This window comes from Bufo gargarizans, chromosome 6 (genome assembly GCF_014858855.1).
Source record: "Bufo gargarizans isolate SCDJY-AF-19 chromosome 6, ASM1485885v1, whole genome shotgun sequence".
NCBI lineage: Eukaryota > Metazoa > Chordata > Amphibia > Anura > Bufonidae > Bufo > Bufo gargarizans.
The window spans coordinates 71,965,001-71,978,038 of record NC_058085.1 but is presented as its reverse complement, the minus strand read 5'-3'; the positions used below and the strand labels follow the sequence as shown (position 1 = coordinate 71,978,038).

Below are 13,038 nucleotides of genomic sequence, written 5' to 3'. Positions count from 1 at the left end.
CCATAGCCTATCATTATAAAAAAATGTTGCGCGACACATGTCATCATTTAGCCCTAGCCTTAAAGGGGCAGGGCGCTGTGAAAGTCACTGTTAAGGGGGCAGAGGCCACTATTAAAGGGGCAGGGCGCTGTGGAGGACACTGTTAAGGGGGCAGGCCGCTGTGGAGGTCACTGTTAACCGCCTCCGGACCGCCTAACGCAGATGTGCGGTCCGGAGGCGGCAGCCCTGCGCACAACGACGCATATACGCGTCATCTCGCGAGGGCCGGGATTTCCTGTGAACGCACGCACACAGGCGCGCGCGCTCACAGGAACGGAAGGTAAGCGAGTGGATCTCCAGCCTGCCAGCGGCGATCGCTCGCTGGCAGGCTGGAGATCCGAATTTTTTAACCCCTAACAGGTATATTAGACGCTGTTTTGATAACAGCGTCTAATATACCTGCTACCTGGTCCTCTGGTGGTCCCTTTTGTTAGGATCGACCACCAGAGGACACAGGTAGGTCAGTAAAGTCGCACCAAACACTACACTACACCCCCCCCCCCGGTCACTTATTAACCCCTTATGAACCCCTGATCACCCATGATCACCCCATATAAACTCCCTGATCACCCCCCTGTCATTGATCACCCCCCTGTCAGGCTCCGTTCAGACGTCCGTATGATTTTTACGGATCCACGGATACATGAATCGGATCCGCAAAAAACACATGCGGACGTCTGAATGGAGCCTTACAGGGGGGTGATCAATGACAGGCGGGTGATCACCCAGATACACTCCCTGATCACCCCCTGTCATTGATCACCCCCCTGTAAGGCTCCATTCAGACGTCCGCATGTGTTTTGCGGATCCGATCCATGTATCCATGGATCCGTAAAAATCATGGGGACGTCTGAATGGAGCCTTACAGGGGTGTGATCAATGACAGGGGGGTGATCACCCATATACACTCCCTGATCACCCCCTGTCATTGATCACCCCCCTGTAAGGCTCCATTCAGACGTCCGCATGATTTTTACGGATCCATGGATACATGGATCGGATCCGCAAAACACATGTGGACGTCTGAATGGAGCCTTACAGGGGGGTGATCAATGACAGGCGGGTGATCACCCATATACACTCCCTGATCACCCCCTGTCATTGATCACCCCCCTGTCATTGATCACCCCCCTGTAAGGCTCCATTCAGACGTCCGCATGTGTTTTGCGGATCCGATCCATGTATCCATGGATCCGTAAAAATCATACGGACGTCTGAATGGAGCCTTACAGGGGGGGTGATCAGTGACAGGGGGGTGATCACCCTGATCACCCCCTGTCATTGATCACCCCCCTGTAAGGCTCCATTCAGACGTCCGCATGTGTTTTGCGGATCCGATCCATGGATCCGTAAAAATCATGCGGACGTCTGAATGGAGCCTTCCCAGGGGGGTGATCAATGACAGGGGGGTGATCAGGGAGTCTATATGGGTGATCACCCCCCTGTCATTGATCACCCCCCCCCTTCTGTAAGGCTCCATTCAGACATTTTTTTGGCCCAAGTTAGCGGAAATTTTTTGTTTGTTTTTGCTTTTGTTTTTGTTTTTTCTTACTAAGTCTCATATTCCACTAACTTGTGTCAAAAAATAAAATCTCCCATGAACTCACCATACCCCTCACGGAATCCAAATGCGTAAACATTTTTAGACATTTATATTCCAGACTTCTTCTCAAGCTTTAGGGCCCCTAAAAAGCCAGGGCAGTATAAATACCCCACATGTGACCCCATTTCGGAAAGAAGACACGCCAAGGTATTCCGTGAGGGGCATATTGAGTCCATGAAAGATTGAAATTTTTGTCCTAAGTTAGCGGAAAGTGAGACTTTGTGAGAAAAAAACAAAAAAAAATCAATTTCCGCTAACTTATGCAAAAAAAAAAAAAATTTCGATGAACTCGCCAGGCCCCTCATTGAATACCTTGGGGTGTCTTCTTTCCAAAGTGGGGTCACATGTGGGGTATTTATACTGCCCTGGCTTTTTAGGGGCCCGAAAGCGTGAGAAGAAGTCTGGGATCCAAATGTCTAAAAATGCCCTCCTAAAAGGAATTTGGGCACCTTTGCGCATCTAGGCTGCAAAAAAGTGTGACACATCTGGTATCACCGTACTCAGGAGAAGTTGGGCAATGTGTTTTGGGGTGTCATTTTACATATACCCATGCTGGGTGAGAAAAATATCTTGGTCAATTGCCAACTTTGTATAAAAAAATTGGAAAAGTTGTCTTTTGCCAAGATATTTCTCTCACCCAGCATGGGTATATGTAAAATGACACCCCAAAACACATTCCCCAACTTCTCCTGAGTACGGCGATACCAGATGTGTCACACTTTTTTGCAGCCTAGGTGGGCAAAGGGGCACATATTCCAAAGTGCACCTTTCAGATTTCACCGGTCATTTTTTACACATTTCGATTGCAAAGTACTTCTCACACATTTGGGCCCCTAAATTGCCAAGGCAGTATAACTACCCCACAAGTGACCCCATTTTGGAAAGAAGACACCCCAAGGTATTCTGTGAGGGGCACGGCGAGTTCTTAGAATTTTTTAATTTTTGTCGCAAGTTAGTGGAATATGAGACTTTGTAAGAAAAAAATTAAAATAAAAAATCATCATCATTTTCCGCTAACTTGTGACAAAAAATAAAAAGTTCTATGAACTCACTATGCCCATCAGCGAATACCTTAGGGTGTCTACTTTCCGAAATGGGGTCATTTGTGGGGTTTGTCTACTGTTTGGGCATTGTAGAACCTCAGGAAACATGACAGGTGCTCAGAAAGTCAGAGCTGCTTCAAAAAGCGGAAATTCACATTTTTGTACCATAGTTTGTAAACGCTATAACTTTTACCCAAACCATTTATTTTTTTGCCCAAACATTTTTTTTTATCAAAGACATGTAGAACTATAAATTTTGCGAAAAATTTATATATGGATGTCGTTTTCTTTGCAAAATTTTACAGCTGAAAGTGAAAAATTTCATTTTTTTGCAAAAAAATCGTTACATTTTGATTAATAACAAAAAAAGTAAAAATGTCAGCAGCAATAAAATACCACCAAATGAAAGCTCTATTAGTGAGAAGAAAAGGAGGTAAAATTCATTTGGGTGGTAAGTTGCATGACCGAGCGATAAATGGTTAAAGTAGTGTAGTACAGAAGTGTAAAAAGTGCTCTGGTCATGAAGGGGGTTTCAGCTAGCGGGGCTGAAGTGGTTAAAGGGGCGAGCACGGTGAAGGTCACTGTTAAAGGGGTGGGCACTGTGGAGGTCATTGTTAAAGGGGCGGGCACTATAGTGGTCACTGTAATAGGGGCATTCACTGTGGAAGTCACTGTTAAGGATGAAGTACCTATGGAGTTCCCTGTTAAGGGGGCAGGAGCCACTATTGAAGGGGCAGCTGCTGTGGAGGTCACTGTTAAAGGGGCGGGCACTGTGGAAGTCACTGTTAAGGTTGCAGGCCCCTGAGAAGGTCTTTGTCAAGGGAGTGGGGTGCTGTGAAACTCACTGTTAAAGGAACGGGCTGCTGTGAAGGTCAAATTTAAGGGGATAGGCTGCTGTGGACGTCCCATTTTAAGAAGGCTGTGCACTGTGGGGGGGGGGGGGGGGGGTCAGTGTTAAGGGGGGATGCTGTCGATCAGTGGCATAGCTAGAAATGCCTGGGCCCCACAGAAAATTTTTAAATGGGGCCCCCCCTCCCCCAGCAATTTTTTCGCAACCCCTTTCATGCCGCCCCCATTCCTGTGGCTAGTAAAGATCGCTCTCTCAGACCAGACCCGACAGCTGTTCCATTCATTTTCTACACTGTCTATACTGTCAGCTGTATATAATTTCATTGTGTAATACTGTTGAGGGGGCCCTGACAAAATCTTTTAGTCCTCCTCCTCCTGGATGGGCCCCTTCTCGGTCAGGGCCCCAAAGCAGCCGCTTCCCCTGCTTCCCCTATAGCTACGCCCCTGCTGTCGATATCTTTTAACGACACACACAAACGTTAAATGAAATATAGCCATGTGAAGCCGGGTCCTTCTGCTAGTAATTATGTAAAAATAACTGTAAACTTACCATTAAATAGAGGCAGTATTGTTTCAGCGCAGAGTTTCTTTATGAATTTGTCAAGGTTCTCATACTGTAAACAAGAAAGAGTTTTAAGTTAAATATATAAAGGTATGCATATGAATGAGAAATGGACACTTGTTATAGGGTTACGAAAATCTGGAGACAGAACTGAAGCTACCAAAGCTTTATGAAAGTGTAGATGCACTGTGTATCGGCACCAGACCAGTCCCTGTATCACACTTTACACCGGCTGTTTTTCTGCCATATATTCAGAAGGGCTTTAAAGGGGTTGTCTCAGTTCAGCAAGTGGCATTTATCATGTAGAGAAAGTTAATACAAGCCAATTACTAATGTATTGTAATTGTCCATATTGCTTCCTTTGCTGGCTGGATTCATTTTTTCATCACATTAAACTTTGCTTGTTTCCATGGTTATGACCATCCTGCAATCCATCAGTGGTGGTCGTGCTTGCACACTATAGGAAAAAGCTCCGGCCTCTCTGGTGGCCAGGAACGTGGAAACAAACATAGCCTAGTGCTTTTTTCTAAAGTGTGCAACCACAACCACTACTAATGGATTGCAGGGTGGTTGTAACCATGAAAATGAGCAGTGTATCATGCGATGTAAAAATGAATCCAGCCAGCAAAGGAAGCAATATGGATAATAAAAATACATTAGTAAGTGCCTTGTTTTAACTTCCTCTACATCAGGGGTGCACAATGTTTTCTGGTTGGGGAGCCGCATTGCCAAACTGAACCAATGACAAGGGCTGAAAATAAAAATTAAATGGGTATTACCAACTGAAATATTATATTTATGGCAGATTGTACACCCAGTATACAGTCATGTGAAAAAATTAGGACACCCTTTGAAAGCATGTGGTTTTTTGTAACATTTTTAATAAAAGGTTATTTCATCTCCGTTTCAACAATACAGAGAGATTAAAGTAATCCAACTAAACAAAGAAAACTGAAGAAAAGTCTTTTCAAGATCTTCTGTAAATGTCATTCTACAAAAATGCCTATTCTAACTGAGGAAAAAGATAGGACACCCTCACATGTATTCCCTCTTAAATTGGCTCAGATCTCACACAGGTATATCACACCAGGTGCACATAATTAGTAGATCGTTACTCTGCATGTTGAATGAGGCTTGCCCTATTTAAACCTCAGACATTTAGTTTGGTGTGCTCCTGACTGTTGAAGTGAGAGTGAGCACCATGGTGAGAGCAAAAGAGCTGTCAGAGGACTTCAGAAAAAAGATTGTAGCAGCCTATGAGTCTGGGAAGGGATTTAAAAAGATCTCAAAAGATTTTGAAATCAGCCATTCCACTGTCCGGAAGATAGTCTACAAGTGGAGGGCTTTCAAAACAACTGCCAACATGCCCAGGACTGGTCGCCCCAGCAAGTTCACCCCAAGAGCAGACCGCAAGATGCTAAAAGAGGTCTCCAAAAACCCTAAAGTGTCATCTCGAGAACTACAGCAGGCTCTGGCTACTGTTGATGTAGAAGTACATGCCTCTACAATCAGAAAGAGACTGTACAAGTTTAACTTGCATGGGAGGTGTGCAAGGAGGAAACCTTTGCTTTCCAAGAGAAACATCGAGGCCAGACTGACATTTGCCAGAGATAAAGTTGACAAAGACCAGGACTTCTGGAATAATGTTCTTTGGACAGATGAGTCCAAAATTGAATTATTTGGACACAACAGCAGAGGACATGTTTGGCGTAAACCAAACACAGCATTCCAAGAAAAGAACCTCATACCAACTGTGAAGCATGGAGGTGGAAGTGTCATGGTTTGGGGCTGCTTTGCTGCAGCAGGACCTGGTCAGCTCACCATCATAGAATCCACGATGAATTCTACTGTGTATCAGAAGGTGCTTGAAGAACATGTGAGACCATCAGTTAGAAAATTAAAGCTGAAGCGGAACTGGACCATGCAACATGACAATGACCCAAAACATACTAGTAAATCAACCAAAGATTGGCTGAAAAAGAAGAAATGGAGAGTCCTGGAATGGCCAAGTCAAAGTCCAGATTTGAATCCCATTGAGATGCTGTGGGGTGACTTGAAAAGGGCTGTACGTGCAAGAAACCCCTCAAACATCTCACAGCTGAAAAAGTTCTGCATTGAGGAGTGGGGTAAAATTTCCTCAGACCGATGTCGAAGACTGGTAGATGGCTACAAGAACCGTCTCACTGCAGTTATTTCAGCCAAAGGAGGTAACACTCGCTATTAGGGGCAAGGGTGTCCTATCTTTTTCCTCAGTTAGAATAGGCATTTTTGTAGAATGACATTTACAGAAGATCTTGAAAAGACTTTTCTTCAGTTTTCTTTGTTTAGTTGGATTACTTTAATCTCTCTGTATTGTTGAAACGGAGATGAAATAACCTTTTATTAAAAATGTTACAAAAAACCACATGCTTTCAAAGGGTGTCCTAATTTTTTCACATGACTGTATACCAGTGGTGGTGAACCTATGGCACTCAGAGCCCTCTCTGTGGGCACCCGCACCCTGGAAAAGTCTATGGTGTACCAATATGCCTTAGACTTTTCCTGCCATTCATCAGCGCAGGGCGCACTATGAACCGCACAGGCAGCGCACTGAATGTAGGCAGGCTATTATAGCTAAATGATAAAGTACATGGAAGATATACTATATACAATTTAGGCACAGCGCTTACCTGCTCATCGTTTGGAAGGCACGGAGGTGCTTGGAACACAGAACCAAAGGTAAATCCAAAAAAGAGGAACAAATTCCAGCTTCCCAATAAAAACAATGGTCCTTATTAAAGAAGCGATAAAAACTGCCATAGAAAAAAACACTTTTATCTACGCGTCCCGTATTAAATCATTACTATCCTTACTCATGACAAGTCATGAGTAAGGATTCTAATGATTTAATCCAAAAGATAGATAAATGTTTTTACAGCTTGTTTAATAAAGACCATTGTTTTCATTGGGAATGTAGGGCCAGGAAACAACTCTGTAGGGCCAGATTTATCATTAGCTAAAGTCAAATTTATGGCATGAAACAATCTCAATATTTTGTGCAATCACTAAAACTGCGCCAAAATTTGCGACTTTAATTGGCTCTGCGCTATGCTCGCCAGTTTTCTGAAAGTGTGTGTGTTTTCTTATGTAAATGAATCTCTAGACAGATTTACTATTGCAACTATTTAAAAAAAGTCACAAAAAATTGCGCTAAATTTTTAGCAATTTTACTCCAGTAAGGACCATACTTATCTTATGCGACTCTTTAATAGAACATGCTACTTTTTCGTAAGGACGTGTGACTTTTGTAAACCCTCTTACTGAAGGATAAACTGCTTACCGTCAAACCACATTTATCACAGTATTAAAGGACCATTAATAAATCTGACTTAGCCAAAAATGACTTTGGACATATGTAAAAGTGGAGTAAGATGGAAGTGTAATACAATTATGGCATGCTCTGAGCTAGATACTGTACCACTGTACCTAGCTACCATTATTTCTCCTAAAAAAGCCATACCTGCCTTTTATTGTCCCATGGCGGAGAAGGTGGACCACTCCTTGCAATTGTTGGTGTCTGGCAACTTGCACACCACCGTAAACAGCTGGAGCAACTGTTAGGGGCAGAGACAGTGTATGCATTTCATGACCCAATGGGTCAATGTTTTTTTTGTGGCAGGGGTAAGGTAGTAGCCCAGCAACAAGGCCAGGTCCTTTTGACCCCCCCCCCACAATTGTGCCCGGCTCCAAGGCACTTATTCATCTACTCCACCTCCTCCTACATGGACACACTTTTGTCCTCAACAGGAGGGTAGAACATTGCTCCCACTACCCCTATTCTGCCCCATTAACAAGCCATAGTTTCTCATGACATAAACATGTGTGTATATAGGAGGATAGGGATCTGCCATGTTAAGGTATTATTTTTGGACATCTGGTCCAAACATGAATTGAATCATGGGTTTGGTTGGATACAGCAACAAGAAGTTCTACATACAGGATGAAAACAAACCAGAGGGATTTTACATTGTGAAATTGAGTGAGGAGATTCCAGCTACATGAGTATATGTGTTAAAAACTATAGTAAGTCCAGAAACCCCCTTTAAAGCCCTCCAGGATATTGTGCTTCCACCAGCAGGTTATCACATTTACAGTTTTGCACCCTTTGTGTTTTTTCTTCTAACCTTAGATATTATCCTATATTTGTCACTTACATCAAGATGACCAGTATTTCCAATAGTGCTGGTCCGTGAGTGTATAACTTGATCTCTAAAATACATAATATCACATATTAAGTTCCTTTTGCAGGTGTGTGTACTGCAACTAGTAAAAAGCTCTGCACAGAACTGTGGCTAATATCTATCATAATCATAATAATAAAAGCAAGCAAAGTCACTTTCTACCATTTCAAGTCTCTCAGTGCATATGGCAAATCAAGAAGAGACTTATAATAATGAAAGAATAATAAAACTTCATATTACACAATCGAGTCACTTTATTATGAACCCTTCCCACTTTCGACATCAGCAGTGTATAGCTCATGAAGGAAGTCATGGGGGCAAATGACCCACTCTAATACTAACTTAACGCTAATAAATGATTGACACCAACAACATAGTGGAGGAAATGGCCGCTGAGCTTTATTAAGGGTCACTTAAAATTATTTAACAACCATAAATAAATAAATAAATAAATTTAAAAATACCATAATAACCGATACCAAAAGACCAATAATAAATTAACCATATAAAGACCAAGATCCACTCAGCATGAGCTGAGCGACACTACCCCTCTAATAAAGCCCAGCGACAGGTGACACAGTGCGAAAATAAGGGAAGGGGGGGTGGGACGCTGGTCAGTTCTTCAGGCACATCTGAGCCAGCTCTGCCGAACCTGTAAATATAAAGGGGAACAGCTTCCCGCCACTAAACCAACAACAAATCAGAGGGCTGGAAATCTCCCCCAGCAACAGCCAGCACCAATCAGCTGCGCTCTTCACTTGTACAGCAGGAATCTTCTAGACTACAGGTAACACATTTTTCTGAGGTAAATGTACCTGTAATAGAAAAAAGGGCGGGAAAAGACAAACAGGGGAAAGAGACATGGATCCTACTTCAATCCTAATTATGTAAACTTATGGTGTCATTGCCCCCATGCTTCCCCCCAAGCTAAACGCTCTGGTGGGGTTAATTCATGGGGGCAAATGACCCACTCTAATACTAACTTAACGCTAATAAATGATTGACACCAACAACATAGTGGAGGAAATGGCCGCTGAGCTTTATTAAGGGTCACTTAAAATTATTTAACAACCATAAATAAATAAATAAATAAATTTAAAAATACCATAATAACCGATACCAAAAGACCAATAATAAATTAACCATATAAAGACCAAGATCCACTCAGCATGAGCTGAGCGACACTACCCCACAAGCCACGCCTAACATAGGCGAGGCCCCCCACAAGACAGCAGCCATTTCTCCACTATATTCTGAAAACCCAAGTTAAAAATATCAATCCCTACCTCAGAAAGATGAACGTTATCGGATCTAAAAAGGCCAGGCAAAAAACCCTCCAAGTCTGAATGCCTATAACTAAAACCGCCCACTAAAGGGAGAAATTTTTCAAGGGCCCTGTTCACTCTTTTCCGGATTTTTTCCATAAATTTACCGTCCCTCCCGGACCAAACTAAGCGAGGGACAATCTCTGAAAAAACTAAGTTAGTACTAGGAAGACTATGATGTAATAAGGCCAGGTCCCTCTTCATGACCCACAGTAGCTCACAGGTCCTTATCTTACCTAAATCATTCCCCCCAAGATGAATGATAACCAAATGAGGAACAGGCCATTTTTTAATAAGCTTATTAATTTCATCCATTAACCCTTTCCAACACAACCCTCTAACACCCTGCCAAAAAATAAGAACTTCAGATGTATTAAAAGACAAATTCTCTGAGTATATTCTTTTTTCAGCTCGCTTCTGAGCCCAAAAAACAAATGAATGTCCCACAATCCAAATCACAAACTGACTTCCTGCAAAAATAGAAAAGCATTCAGACTGGCAGCATTAAATTCGGCCTAACATAAATTTTAAACCTATTAGATTCCCACCTCCCAATTCTTTTAACTACTGAATCATCCAGCCCAAACCTGGCAGCCTCCGTCGCAGCACCTATCCTAAAAGAATGTGACGAGAATTTTGCAGAACTAAGGCCCAATTTCCCCAAACATTTTTTAAAAATTGCGCTGAACTGAAATTTAGTGAGAGGGGAGGAATCCTGGTGCATTAAAAAGGAACCACACTTAGAGGGATGCATCTCATACAAACACCTTACCAATTTAACCGGACAAAATTCAGAACCCACCCAAGAATGTAAACTAACTACCTGACCCCTACCATACTGATCAGTTTTTGACTTCCTAACAAGAATCTCGACTTTATCATTACTCACCATAACATCAGAAAAACCCAAACCTGACACACTATTACGGCTTGCCGCAACTAACTCACTAATCCTAAAAGCCCCGAAAAAGGCTAACACAAAAGCTGTACGAAAAAGCAATATTTCACCCTGGTCCCTACATACGTCAGACAAAACTTTACAAAGCTGCCCCAATAAAGAGATAGAAATTGGCCTCCTAGCATCCAACTTACCAATACCTTTCTTGTAACCCTTCAGAGCCTGCTTAATCTGAAAAAAGGAAGATAACGGCCTCTCACCCCGCAGTTTCTGAAAAAATGACACGCCAGCCACTACTTTCGCCACAGATGAAGCCGCCAATTTCCTATTAAATAAGCTAGTAACAAACAATACACCGCAACTTAAAACATCCCCTTTAATATCCATTGAGCAAGCATTTAAAAAATACCACCAATCCCGCCATGCGGCAGAGTAAGCTGCCCATGTTCTCGGGGCCAAGGACCTCTCAATAGCTTCAGACATCAGTCCCAAATCAAGCCCCACAGATGTTGAGGACATGGGCTCCCATCCAGATCCGCCTCCGGAGCTAATTCCCGGAACCTCAGGAACTGTGAACGAGACAAAGAATCAGCCAACACATTAGATGACCCTACAATATATTTCGCTTTGATCCATATATTAAACTTCATACACAACAGAACTAAATGCCTTAATAATTTTACAACTACATCACATTTGGATGAAAGAGTATTGATCGCAAAACAAACCCCTTTGTTATCCGTGTGTAATAATATCCTTTTATCCTTAAAATCATATCCCCATAGAACAACAGCAACAATTACTGGAAAAAGCTCTAATAGAACAATATTCCTTGTAAGACCATTAACAACCCAAGAAGCAGGCCACCTCTCAGCCGACCATTTACCATTCCAAAAAGCCCCATATCCACAGCTACCGGCCGCATCCGTAAATAAACCCAAAGCGTCAGAACTCGAAAATTCCTCCTGCCAACAACTAGAACCATTAAATTCCTGTAGGAATTCTAACCAAACACCCATATCCTCCTTCAAACATTTAGTCAACCGAATGTGGGAATTAGGAGACTTAAGGCCCCTAGTTGAAAAATATAGTCTACTAGAAAAAACTCTACCAATGGGGATAACCCTACAAGCAAAATTAAGTGACCCCAGAAGAGATTGCATATCTCTAAGAGTACATTTTTTCTTACTTAACAAAAGCAAAAGTAACACCCGAATTTTTTCCAATTTCGCCTCTGACAGTCGAAACTCCATGCGACTAGAGTCGATAACTATCCCAAGAAACTCTAAACAACAACACGGACCAACCGTCTTCTCTTCTGCTACTGGAATCCCAAAACAAGAACAAATATCCAAAAACCTACTTAACAAATCTGAACAAGTACTAGAATTAGAAGAACCAACAAATAAAAAATCATCTAAGTAATGAAGAACCCCATTAAAACTTACATCATACTCAACAACCCATTGGATAAAAGTTGAAAATGCTTCAAAGTAATAACAGGACAGTGAAAAAACCCATTGGCAGGCATTTATCAAAATAAAAATAACCGTCAAACTGAAAACCTAGTGAGTTGAAGCCGTCTGGACAAACAGGCAATAAACGAAATGCAGATTTAATATCAGCCTTAGCTAACAGGGCATCCTTACCAAAAGTCCTGACTAAAGCTAGTGCATTATCAAAAGAGGCATATGAAACAGAGGCCTCAGATTTATCCACCATATCGTTCAAAGAGCTTTTTTCTGGGAACGACAGGTGATGAATCAACCTGAAATCTCCAGGCTCCTTCTTTGGCACAACGCCCAAAGGAGAAAGCCTAAAATTAGCAAACGGCGGCTCTAAAAAGGGGCCCTCAATCCTCCCCAAATCAAGCTCCTTCTGAATCTTACTACGAACTACCTCTTTATGTAAAATCACAGATTTTAAGTTCTCAACCCAACAGCAGCCAACGCCAGAAAAAGGTGGAACTTCAAAACCATATAAAAACCCATAAAAAATTAAATCAGCTTTCTGACGGTCTGGATAGAGAGCGAGCCATGGCTGCATTTCTGCTAACTTCACTGGACTCCACGCTTTTTGCCACCTGCTCCCTGACGTTTGGCTGCTGCTGGCCTGACTGGGAGTTCCTTTTAAAGCAACGGGACATAGGATGGAACCCCCCACAAAAAGAACATTCATGTCTATACCGGCAATTATTTAACCATTTACAGGTAGACTCGTTATAAGCAAAGCAAACGCCTTTCCTCATAACAGTCTGAGCCGACGCCGGCGGTTTTGCCGGTATAGTTTTTTGCGGCAACATTAAATTTACCCATAGCCCAATGTCCTTCACACCCCATTTAAGGGATGGATGGACAGCTAGCTTTTGGCGGAATGTCTCATCGTAATGAAACCAAGCCATCCCGCCAAAATTCCTATAGGCTTCAGTTACAATGTCTAAATGCTGGAAAAGTCCTGAGCACAGCTCAGAGTGCTTCTCCCCCAAAACCGCAGCATAAA

At 42.5% G+C, this 13,038-nt stretch overlaps 1 long non-coding RNA gene across 1 annotated transcript in view; it reads right to left on the bottom strand.

The window, feature by feature from the left end:
- LOC122941743 overlaps nucleotides 1-8,347 on the bottom strand; it is a 29,854-nt gene extending 21,507 nt beyond the window's left edge. The window contains exons 1-2 of the long non-coding RNA XR_006390512.1: nucleotides 8,290-8,347; nucleotides 4,085-4,148 (exon numbers count right to left, since the gene is read on the bottom strand). This is a non-coding gene — a long non-coding RNA (uncharacterized LOC122941743). The remainder of the gene's footprint in view (nucleotides 1-4,084; nucleotides 4,149-8,289) is intronic.
- Between the last annotated feature and the right edge of the window lie 4,691 nt (nucleotides 8,348-13,038).